General features: G+C 38.7%; 1 protein-coding gene across 2 annotated transcripts in view; it reads right to left on the bottom strand.

Annotated features, from left to right (window-relative positions):
- The window catches only part of gsna (gelsolin a), a 43,982-nt gene extending 38,744 nt beyond the window's left edge, over positions 1-5,238 (bottom strand). The window contains exon 1 of one of the 2 annotated variants that reach the window (XM_051938204.1): positions 5,048-5,238. The gene's annotated coding sequence lies outside the window, so the exon portion shown is untranslated. The remainder of the gene's footprint in view (positions 1-5,047) is intronic. The other variant, XM_022205534.2, reaches the window with a different exon arrangement.
- Positions 5,239-12,849: the final 7,611 nt, after the last annotated feature.

Genomic DNA, 12,849 nt, shown 5'->3' with positions numbered 1-12,849 from the left:
TGATCCAGAATCCAGGATCCTTTCCGGATTGCCACCAAAATTAAATCAGCTCTTCCTCTTACCATAGTCTACATCCCCTCAAAATTGCATGTGAATCTGCCCAGGCATTTTTGAGTTATCTTGATAACAGACAGACAGACAGACACACAAACGCCGGGTGTCACATAACCTCCTTGGCGGAGGTAACAAACAGAAAAAAACACACAACTAACACTCTCTCAAACCGCAACTTGTTCTTATAGCATTTTTCTTTCAGATTAACCTTTCTGTTAGAGATTAAACACCCCAGATGCAATGTGTTTTTAGTGATACTGGTGTTGCTCATTTATTAACAAAGCCTGACTAGTTGTTTTTCACTACCTCCAGGCTTTACGCTAAGCTAGGCTAATCACCTCTTGTCACCAACACTGGTAAATTTATTGACTTCAGCAACCCCAGCCAGCATCCCATAACCCCATCTGATTACAAATTATGTAAAAGAGAACAACTACTACGTAAATGTTGGAGGAACTAACGCATCTGTGGTGACAGAAAACAATAGCACTGTGTTTTCAAGCAGCTATTAATACATCATTAACTTCTGCTTAATATACTGCGTCCATTCCTTAATTTAAACTGTCACACCCAGGAATCTGAAAACAGCTTGCATGTAGCGATCACAGCAACATGATGCTCATTAATAGAGACGACTGTACAGCAAAGACTTTAATCTGAAACCACAGCGCCATGCTTTAAAATTGGTCATTACACAAACATTCAGCGATATTTTGTAGAGAAATGTAGTGCAAATCTGTGACAAAAACACCCAAGCATCTTATTTATTCCTTTCTGTAAATGCTCAAAATCAAGCTGCATGATTAGTTTCTTCAACATCCAAAAGTAAAGCTGAATTTACTCTGATTGGGTCGAGAAGACAGACTTTTCTTCCAGCGACAGCGCAACAAACATTTCGCTCATGGAAAATACCACTTTTACACATCTTATTTTGAAAATCACAGCCTCTGTGGCATTACATAAATAAATAAAACCGTGATCTTCTTGGAGATGGAGAGAAACACTGCAGAGCTTAATAAAAACTTAATAAAGCAAACATCAGAGGGGATACGAGACTTAAAGTCAGCATTAAAAATGTTGTACTTGTGATGAGCGTAGATGATGAATACTAACACATGAGGGCAGTTTAAGGCATAGTACTAATATTTTTGGTTGTGCTGATGCAGCAGCTAACTGAAACGAGCTTTAATGCTACTGGTAAAGCGGTTAAAGTGAGTCAGACAGGGCTGGTTTGTTTGACTCAACACACCCACAGCTACAGGCTTAAATAAGAACAGGTCACATGACTGCTGGTCAGCATGTCTGCACAGGGGAGCTGAGGGAAGCAGCTGGTGTCTGCAGCCCACCCCACATTACAGCCAGTCAGTACCCCCTTGTCTGTGGGCCTAAAAACCCCTTTGCCTTCAAACAAACATGCAGAGTTCGTCATTCCAAACCTTAGCTGTTCAATCCCCTCCCCCATTTTTTCACCAGCCTCTCTTGTGTCTGCTCGGAGGCCCGACTGAAAACTCAGATTGTTCAGATAAGCAACGAGTGGATTCATATAACGAGGCGTTTTCCAAGCCCTTGTGATGTGTCTGCTGGTGTCCCACTTCAAAAACATTCCCAAACAAGCTCAAAATAGTGCAAAATTTGGATTTCTTGGCTCTAATACAGCAGCACGCTTGTCCTGAGTTTCTCTCAAAAGAGATTGCTCCTTCAGGATGGGGGCTTTCTCATGACTCATTTTCTCCATGCATGCCACTCGTACCCTCTTAAGTTTGCTCAGGACACATCAGATAAGGCTCTGGACAAACTCTGCTTTCCCCTCTCATGTGTTTGCATAATGTAAGACAAAGAGAATCCAAATGGCTGTTTACGACTTTGTAAATAACATCCCTGATATATGGGTGGTTATTAAAGGATATGAGAGGGTTGTTTCAGGAACAGTTAACCTGTAAACACTACTAGGAAACAGCCACAGCTCTTCGACCCACATCAGTCCTGTCAAACTTGTATGTCCAACATAACAAAATGAAGAAGGTTCTGTTTTGCTTTGCTCTTTTTACTTGCTATGTGTCTACAGTGTCTCAGGTATTACCTCATCCTTCTTGCATGGCAGCTAGAAAACCATATGTGTGTTTTGAGTAAGAGGTGGTGCCTTATTTCCATAACTAGAGTATGTGGAAGTCAAAGGGAAAACACCCAACTTCTCTACAGAGCACCAGTAAATATTTTGAGCAACGTATTGCTCACTTAGCTTCCTCTATCGTGTGCTATGGTAGAGGTATTAGAAGTTAAAATCATTGGAGATGATGTTCAGTCTTAAAGAAAGTAACATTTTAGGTTTTTGCCAATGCCACACCCAACAATAACCAATGAATCTGACAATATATGAGCACTTTCTCATCTACCACAGCTCTGGTGAAGGGTTGGTGAAGTTTAGCCATCATTTTTGAAGAATATTGCTGTTAATGCCAACTCAATAATCACTGATCTGTTGATGCACAGGACTCTTGACATTTTTGGACAAAGCTAATTTTATTTCTAGTCAATGTTTGATATACCGAACAGTTGTGCAAAAAAAACAACAACAACGTATATAACATGGAAACTGTCAACTTATTCAACATTTTTGAATGAGGCAACACCAGAGCCTACAGATGAAGATGGTATACTCAAAGAAATGACTCATAAAACTAACAATTTTAATAATTTTCATTGACCACATGGAAGAAGTAAGAACATTATTGCAGCTTCCAATCCTCACAACTAGAATCAAGGGTTCCACATTAGGTGCCAATGATTAGAAACTCTTTAGCGATCTTATTTAAACCTCTGACATGCAGGGTCTCAAAATAGTTCCCAAGATCTTCAGAAAAAAGCTAGTGGATGCTTATGAATCTGACAAAGTTTGAAGTAACCCTATCCACTGTAAGGAATATCATCTATAAGTGGGGTTAGATTTAAAATGACTGCCATCTTGTCCAGGACTAGCTGCCCTATAAGTCCAAGACCAGACTATTTGATGCAAAAAGTCTAAAAAAAAAAACAACAAAAACCTAAAGTTCATCACAGGATCTGCAGGTAATTCTACAACTTCTGGCACCAAAGTGCTGCAACTAGAGTCTGGACAAGATTGTTCAAATTTGACTTGTAAAATGTGAAAAAAACACTTTGAGGAAGAGGGACAGAGCAGGACTTTTGTGATAATGTATTCTGTCAAGTCAAAGATAGAGCTGTCTGGCCACACTAACCAAAAAGCAAATACTGTTTTTTAGAAGCAGAAATGTCACACCAACTGTAAAGCACAGACACTTTGCTGCCTCAGGGACTTTGCAGTTTTCAGTTACTGATTTACCTATAAACTGTGCACCATATCAGAAAGTAATGTGAGATCATTTGCCCAAAAGTCAGAAGTGGATCTTTCAGCATGATAATGATCTGAAACATGCAACAAATCTATCAAAGAATGTCTCAAAAAGCAGAATTATAGAAATTACACATATGACTTCCATTGAGGGAGGATTTGAAACAGGAAAAAACCCTCAAACATCTCGTAACTGCAGGAATTTTGCATAAAAGCGCCCAAAAATTCCAACAAGCCGATGTCTGACTCTGGTGGACAAGTCTGCAAAATGCCTATGGGAAGTTGTTTCAGCTAAAGGGGGCAACTCTAACTTCTGATGCCAGGGGTGTTGTTACTGTTTTCAACAGACGAAAAGTTACATCTGCTTAATAAATGGTTGCAGAAGTTAATTTTCCTTGTAGTGTTGTACCACCTTTGTCTGTAGGCAGTGTTTATAAAAGGGTTGAGTGTTTTTTTTTGTCAAAATCTGTAAAAACAAACAAACAAACAAAAAAACAACAACTTCCAGTAGATTGACTTGTATTTTCATATGACTGTGTGCAGAAAATATAGTTATGGGGAACCTAGACAACCCCCTTCCTGTTTGAATCTAGAAATATTCTGACTTGCAAACCACCAAATTAGTCTTTACTGTGTTTGCATGTGAAACTACTGTTGCAGCACTGACAAAGACGTGCCACCTCTGCTTTTGAGGACACGGAGGAGAGTCAGTGCATGACTTCCTGACCACAGGAGACTTGAACTGCAAACTTAACCCATGTTTAAATTAAAACAACACAAGACATGTTGTCATATTTCGTGTGAGGACTTTAAAGCAGGCTAGTAATGTTCCCTTGATGAGGTATTTTCTGTCAATTCTGAGTCTAAACAAAGCAGTTTAAGTAGTAAATTAAAACATGCAACAGAAATGCAGATTTTTCTTGTTCTCAGCATGGGAGATAAGACTTTCAAGCTTTTTCTGAAGTTTGGGCTTTTGTAAAGTGTGCACACAGCTGTTCGAGGCTTTTAAATCTCCAGTGGGGTGCAGTACAGCTGGCACATTCAGGCATCCCATAATGTCTGAAGCCAAGATCTGACATAGCTCTTCCTGGTTAGTCTATCTGTACCTCACACATGAAGCACAGTGTCTGACACATTCAACAAACAGCCACAGAGGGGATGTTGTGACTAACTTCCTGGAAAACAAAACCTCTATTTGATGGTTTCTATGGCAACCACAGATGGAGAATCTCAGCGTTTTTTTTAAATTATTTTTTATCTGAGATGCCCAATTTGACTTTTTAAAAACTCTCCTGCTGCAAAAATGTTGCATAATGTTTGTTTGGGTTTTTTGTCAGGGGAGTTTCATCTGAAACAGTTAAGAAAGAATGTGAGCCACATCATTGGCTGCCCTTATATGGAGCGCACCACTTTAACCCAGTAAAAGCTGCATTTGGTACTTTAAAAAAAAACATTTTCCACATAATGAAGAAAAGTCAGAGTAAACCAAGAAGCAGAGTGTCTGATTTTAGAGTCTTTCCGTATGTGAAACCGTTGCTGCAGTGTGTAATAACGGGCATTTAGTGAGGCATTAAATCACCGTGGAGTAATCTGTGCCACAGACTGCTTTGTTCGTTTCGTTGCGTAAAGTGGATTAGGCCCTACCTGAAAGCGGAGGTTGTGATCGGGGACGGACTGACGGACGGGTGTGGACCTGAGAGAGCCGTGGAGAGAAGCTTCCAAGCTGCAGCTGAGCAGAGAGGCGTCGAGTCGGCGGAGCGGCGGAGCGCAGAGCCGCAGTTTATGCTCGTGGCCCGGGACACTCCCAGTGACCCTCCCCTGCTGCTGCTGCACCGGGGAGGAGCGGACAACACCCACCTTCTTAGTCAATAAATATATTTTCCATCTATTTATCTATCTACAAATGAACAAAGCCATGAGAAGAAATCCATGCATGATGGTATTTTTATACTATACTGTTGCATTTAATTGTAGTGTTTTGTTACTTGGACATTAGGTGCAGAGGTTTAGGATTAACTTCTCTGTTGCATTTTCAATAAAAATGCAGAAAGTAAAGGTGTTTTCTACTTTACAATCTTTGTACACTTATTTCCCAGTCACCACTGACACTTCCGGCCACGACATCCACTCAGGATCTCGCTGAACAACACCGCCGCTGTCTGGTTCTGCTGCAGCAAACCTGCTGTAATCACCGTAGTACAGACTGTGCAGTGCGCATGCTCAGGTTCAACTCCGATACATTAGAACCATAGAACCAGAAAGTCTCTGAGTAGAACCCCGTGATGCATTCTTATGTAATGATACAACTACTACAGCTAGTACTAGTATTAGTACTACTAGAACTCCTATTACCATTAGTACTACAACTGCTACGAGTAGTATTCCCAGTTGGACTAGTATTCCCCCCGTACAACTACTACTTGTACTACTACTACTTCTAGTACTGCTCCATCTACTCTCATAAGTATTACAACTACTTTTACTAGTTCTCCTCCTCCTACTACTGTTAGTACTACTCCAAGTACTGCCAATAATCATCCAATACTATCAGTACTCCTACTACCACTAGAACTAGGGTGATATCAGCTAATATGGGCCACTTTTTGGTAAATCGCTTGAAGCACTAACAAAAAACAATGTATTCTATTAAAATGTGGTTTTATGGCTAGTAATGGTTGTTTTCTTTTAATTTTGCATTGAAATTATCTAGTAAATAGGATTGTTTAGTTCCTACTGGTCTTGATACATCAGCTGTGCCAATTTTTTTACACAAGCAAAGTTCAGGTAAAATGGGCCAGCTGATCAGATAAAATGGGACGCTTATCAGGTAAGTTGGGCCAGTCCAACTCCAAAGGGAGAGTCATCAATTTTTATTGTAAAAAAAACTGTTAATATGGCAACATACTGTGTAAGAACAATTTAATAATATCAGGACAATTCATTACATTGTAAATGATTAACTGATCTGCTCATGGCAAATGTATTGAATCCACATGGCACTGTGAACTTGGGTATAAAACACATGAATAATGATTAAAAAAAACAACTGCAACCTACTAGGCCTACAAATGGGATGAATGCAAACACTGAACCTCAATAATATATAAATAGTCAAAATTTTAAAATGTGTGTGTGTGCTTGGGTAGGTACATACCGGGCTTTGCAAAAGTTCTGTTACACTCGGTTTCGTGATCTTTAGAGACGTTTACATGTCGGAGTGAAACATTCCATTGAATAAACTGAAAGTTTATTATACTTCTTGAATTTTGGAATCATTCAGCGGAAATGAAAGGAAGTGCGTGAAAGGCTGCTGAAAGTTCAGCTCTCCTTTGTGCTGAACATCAGCTGGATGACCGTCCACAGAGTTGCGGAGAGGCTAAAGAATGGTGAAGATCTTTTAGGTCTTCACCATTCTTGAAAGATCACTGAAAGATCTTCACCATTCTTGAGCCTCTCCGCGACTCTGTGGACGGTCATCCGGCTGATGTTCAGCTGCTTGGCTCTGTCAGACTTGTTGTGGCCAGCATGAAGGAGAGCAGATATCTCAACTCTCTTGACTTCCATCTTGATACAACTTCACCAGAGAACAAATTTGTATTAATGACACCTGCCTATAAGGTAGAACTTTCAGTTTGTTTAATGGAATTTTTCACTCCGACATGTAAACGTCTCTAAAGATCATGAAACCGTGTAACAGAACTTTTACAAAGCCCGGTATGTGGCTACTTAAACCACAAATTTAAATACAGTCCTGACAGGTGAAGCCGTCATCATCATAGATGCCGTACTCACTGCAGATAGTCAGTGGATTGTTACTAAAATCACTGATCATCATTATTTTTAGGCAGATGCATCCTTTTCACATAAATGCCTACTGCATTCCCTTCAAATGTGTATATGTGTGCATGTGTGACTGACCAAAAGGGTGGCCCATTTTAGCTGAAACCAGGGGGCCCAACTTACCTGAATAGGTTCAGCTAAATTGGGCCACTAACAAAAACGTCAATCTTTGAAAAAAAATGTCCAAATACCAAACTTTAAGCATTATTTCTGATAGGTGTCATCAATACAGATATTATACATCAACAATTTTATATATACACATTTCTTTAATTGACTTATCATCCTTATAATTTTTATCAGAAATTCTTATGCCAGTCCACTCACCACGCAGTTTTCCGGTGCAGTGTGAATTTGAATCTTATTTCCGCCCACAAAAACAATCACAGACCAATAAAATCTGTTGTTTCATGTTAAGTACAGTTGTGGCAAACATTTGAGACCATTTGCTGTCATTGGCTCTAAAAATCAGAGGGGCTAGGACATCCAAAGCTTAAATGGCCCATTTTACTTGATGGCCCAATTTACCTGATATCACCCTACAACAACTATTGTTACTACTTGTACTACTTCTGCTACTACTACTGCTCAAACTATCACAAGTGCGACAAATACTCCCTAATACTATTAGGACTGCTATTACCACTAGTACTACAAATACAACTCCTATTTCTGCTACTACTAATAGTACTGCTCCGACTATCAAAAGTGCAACCCCTACTACTACTACTTTTCCTACTACTACTACTGTTAGTGTTACTACAAGTACTACTAATACTCCTCCAGCACTACTAGTGCTACTACTAGTAATAGTATTACTTCTATTACTTCTACTGCTAGTACTGGTACTCCTACTCCTACTATCAATAGCACTACAACTATTACTACTGGCACTCTCCGCTACAGCCACTAGTACTACTACTACCACCAGCACAACTAGTACTCATACTACTCATACTCCTACTACTACTTTTAGTACTGCTACTACTGCTACAGGTACTACTGCTATGATTATCAGCACTACTACTACCACTAGTACTAGCAGCACTGGAAGTAGGAGTGCTATTAGTAGTACTATTACTACTATTAGTAGTACTACTTTTGCCACTAGTTCTACTACTGCTACTAGCACAACTACTAGTTCTACCAGTACTCTTACAGCTTCTACTGCTACCATGTAAAATGTGATTGCAACTCTACCTTCAGGCCTTGAAGCACAAACCAATAACGTCTGTAGCTCCAGGGTGGTCAATCCATACATGGATTTATTTCAATTTTAATTTTTGTATTTTAAAACGAAAATTTTAAAAAAACACTCGTTTTTTTGTTTTTCAATACCCCTTTCAGAATGGAAAATCCAATTGCCATACACGAATCTTCTAAGATACTGATATTTATATTGAAATAATTACTATTAAAAGTCATTTTGTTGACACATTTTGAGATGGTTTGTTGTCTTTTTTAGAAATCATGTGCTGCATTTAAACAGTCTTTTTAAGTAGAGAAATGATTTCACCCCAGCAACCTGCTGACAAGTTAACACTCTTTAAATCTTGTTGGACATCCAGTGGCTGAAAAAGCAAAAAGCACAATATTTTTTTTTATTCACCCTGAACAAACTCTCACTTGTCAAATATAATACAGTTATCTGAGCAGTAAAGATGATTGCCTTAACAGGAAATTTAACTTGAATGATGTAAAACCTCAGTAATAAACAGCCAATTACAGAAGTTGTATGTATCCTTTTTATCCTTACATGTATATTTCCTTATGTAACAACATTTTTGTCGCCACCTTTTCAGATGCATGGCAACAACATGCAGCTTTATAGGCAGCAGAAAATTTTTTTTTTTACTCTCCATGGGGACAAAATGTTAATAACACAATTATGGAAATCACATGCTGCATAATGAATTACTCTCACTAATGTGCATTGTCTTCCTCTTTCTAAAATTAGGGGTTGTAATTCATGCACATGCTAAAGGGCTCCAGTCACGGATGAAAACATGGTAACAAGAAAGTCTTGTTTTGGTGAGGGAACACATGCTACCCTGAATAAAACCCAGAAACCCTCAATAAAAAGAGCTACACACTTCATGATGAGACTCAGAAAATAAACATATTTTCCCCTAACTACTTACTTTTTCTAATAATCGGTGCTTTCCTGTTTGGTTTTAGTAATTTTAGGGAGAGTTGGTTGGTTGGTCTTCTAGCTAGTTGTCCAAAGTTAAATGTCCAGATGAGACAAATCAGAGTTATTGTAAACAATGAAAACCACACCCTTACATATGCAGCAGGTTGACCGGTTCAAGGTTGTCAGGTGTGGTTACCATCGTAACCCAGCCACGGTGACAAATATCCCCAAAAAAACGTGTTACAGAGAAAAAAACGTGTAGAGATAAACAGTAGTACAAAGGCCGTACTGCTACTGAACATGTAGAACCACACCTAGTAAAACCCGTCAGCTGGTTGGGTTGCATCATGTATAAACACATGGGTGGTTTTCTATATGAAAGGAATACCTGATGAAGATGTCACTAAATAAATAGTTTTATTGCATGAATTAAATGTAAAGGCAACCCCTGTTTACTTTTGAGTATATTTTAGATTGCTTTGCACCTACACTACCGTTCAAAAGTTTGGGGTCACCCAGACAATTTCATGTTTTCCATGAAATATCACATTTTTATTCATGTGCTAACATAACTGCACAAGGGATTTCTAATCATCAATGAGCCTTTCAACTCCATTAGCTACCACACTGTAGCATTAGAACACAGGAGTGATGGTTGCTGGAAATGTTCCTCTGTACTGTAATGGAGATATTCCATTAAAAATCAGTCGTTTCCAGCTAGAATAGTCATTTACCACATTAACAATGTCTAGATTGTATTTCTGATTCACTTATTATCTTTATTGAAAAAAAAATATTTTCCTTAAAAAACAAAAACATTTCTAAGTGACCCCAAACTTTTGAACAGTAGTGTATAAGATTCAGTATCATATATTATTTAATTTCAGTACATGTAGTTTGATGTGCATTATTTCATTTACATTTCGGACATGTTGGTGTAATGTCCAATGTTTAAGCTTTCAGATGCAACATTTCAATTTCAGATATAATAATTTCGATTTGCAAAACCTCTTTATCATGTGCAATATTAACCAACTATCCCAGAATCATTGCCAGTATTACTCTTGCTTTTCTATTCAAGCCTTATTTGTTGATGTTTTCTGTGCAATATCTGACACAAAAATTCTTGTTCATTAATAAAGTCTTATCTTATGATCTTATGAAATATTGCACCTTATTGCCCCATCTTGCATCTTCTCAACAGCTTATACAGATATTCAAGGTTCTCAGAGGAGGAACCCTAATGATTTTGATGACCCAAACTTTCCCATTTCCTCTGCCGCCCTCATTTGTGCATCACATTTGTGATTATTAAATAAGACATCATCTATAGCGTCAAAGGTGCTTCAGTGCTAATTAGTAAACGTTAGCATGCTAACACATTAACCTAATATAATGAACATGCTTGTTAACTGAAATTTGATTTGTGACCCCAAAATAGCTCATAGTGTCTCTTTCTAGAAACAATATCTTGATTATTATATCTGGATAATTTAAAAAATTCACAGGGAAAATTTGCAAAAAGAAACTAAGACAAACATCTAGCACCAGTGACAACAGTTGACTGTGGCGTTGGCGGATTAAGCTTAAAAATAGATTTTACATAAAACTTAGGCCGCCAGCTGGTCACTGCAAACTCTTTCCACAAGGGTGTCCGTTGCACCCATCTGCTTTGTATTTTATTTCCTCGCTGAAACTTTTTATTTTCTGTGTTCTCTGTCTCTGTGATGAGGGGCAGGTGTTGGACCAGCAGAGGGCTGCACTTCTGCTGTTTCTCAGACAAAGATTGGGATGGATCCTGTCTTTGGAAATGTCAGTTATAAGGCTTGAAGTCACTGACAGGTGAAGTGGGCCAGAAAGCCGTGCCTGGGAGCAGACTGACAGCTTCACAAAGCCTAATAACACATTGCAACTAGCAGTTTTGATAGCTCCACTCCAGCTGAACAAGTTACTGACAAAGACATTTTCATCTCGCTTTCTTCTCTCTTGGACCGGCCATTTCATGGATATTTGTCTTCGTTTCTCTATTTCTCAGCAAGCTGCAGGTTGGGAATGCTGTGTGCTCTTGTCTTCAGTGGGCACGCTTGCTCTGAAGGAGATAAAGGATCTGAAGTGTCCGTGTGGGTGGTGAAGCTACCGTTTTTGCACATCTGAAGGTCTGTGTGTTTGTGGTGCTAAAGCATCTTACAAGCTCTTCAGTCCCCTCCAGAGTCAACAAACACAAAGCGTTTGCTATACACAACTTACTATAAAATAAGGTGGGGGGAAGAAATATATCTCTCTGAAATTTTGACAGGTAGTAAAAATATGACAAAAGAAACTTTCAGACTGCAGCAGTCCTGTATGACAATATTAAATAGGCATATATATATATATATATATATATATATATATATATATATATATATATTGATATTGCCATAAATAATTCGAGCACATTTTTGGGGGAATGGTGGTGAAATTGCCCAGTAAGGGATCTCAGAACTGCATTCTAAGTACTTGATAAGTGTTTTCTGTCCTGTCTTTTCTGTGCTCATAGATTTATTATCTCATGAATGGTTACAGTTGACTACAACTGGTGACTCCTCTGAGCCAATTTAATTAGGGCCCATTTGACACATGCCTTAGACTCATCCACAAACATTGCAAGGATAAAGTCTGAGGAGCTAAGTATAGATCTGACAAAGCAAATCATTGACTTGAACAAGTTAGGAAAGTGATATGAACCCATTCCAAAGATGCTTCGGATCCCAAAATCATCTGTGCAAGTGACTGTTTCCTAATACAATGTTCATGCTACAGTTGTATCACTGCCATTATCAGGAAGAAAACACAAACTATCACCTACTGCTGAGAGACAATTGATCAGGATTGTTAGGAGTTCACCAAGAATCACCAAAAATAGGTCTGCAAAGAATGATAAACTGCTGGAACACAGCTGTGATGTAAACAGTCAAGTCTGTTTTGTCTTGCCATGAGCTGGAAGGCTACCATATAAGAAGGATATCTTCCTGTAGGAGCAACATCTTAAGGTTCAAATTAAGCTTTCTGCTGATCACATGGATTAAATAAGTTCTTCTAGAGGAAAGGTCTATGGTCAGATGAAACAAAAATTCAGCTATTTTGTCACAATAAGCAGAAAAACGTTTGGAGGAGAGAAGGCGAGGTCCTTAGCCCCAAGAACACCAAACCTACTGTCAAGCATGGAGGTGGCAGCATTATGCTCAAACGCTGTTTTGCTACTAGTGGAACTGGTGCTTTACACAAAGTAAATGAAATAATGAAGAAGGTGGATTACCTCCAAATTCTTAAGGAAAACCTAAAAACATCAACCTGAAAATTGGGTCTTGGACGCACAATTGGGTGTTCCAATAAGACTCCCAACTCACATCAAAAGTGGTAAACAAATGGTTATATCAGGCTAGAATTAAGACTTTAGATTGGATGCCCCAAAATCCTGACTCAAACCCCA

The sequence above is a fragment of the Acanthochromis polyacanthus genome, chromosome 18 (assembly GCF_021347895.1).
Source record: "Acanthochromis polyacanthus isolate Apoly-LR-REF ecotype Palm Island chromosome 18, KAUST_Apoly_ChrSc, whole genome shotgun sequence".
Classification (NCBI taxonomy): Eukaryota; Metazoa; Chordata; class Actinopteri; family Pomacentridae; genus Acanthochromis; species Acanthochromis polyacanthus.
The sequence above is the reverse complement of the archived record's forward strand: the minus strand, read 5'-3'. Positions and strand labels throughout refer to the sequence as shown.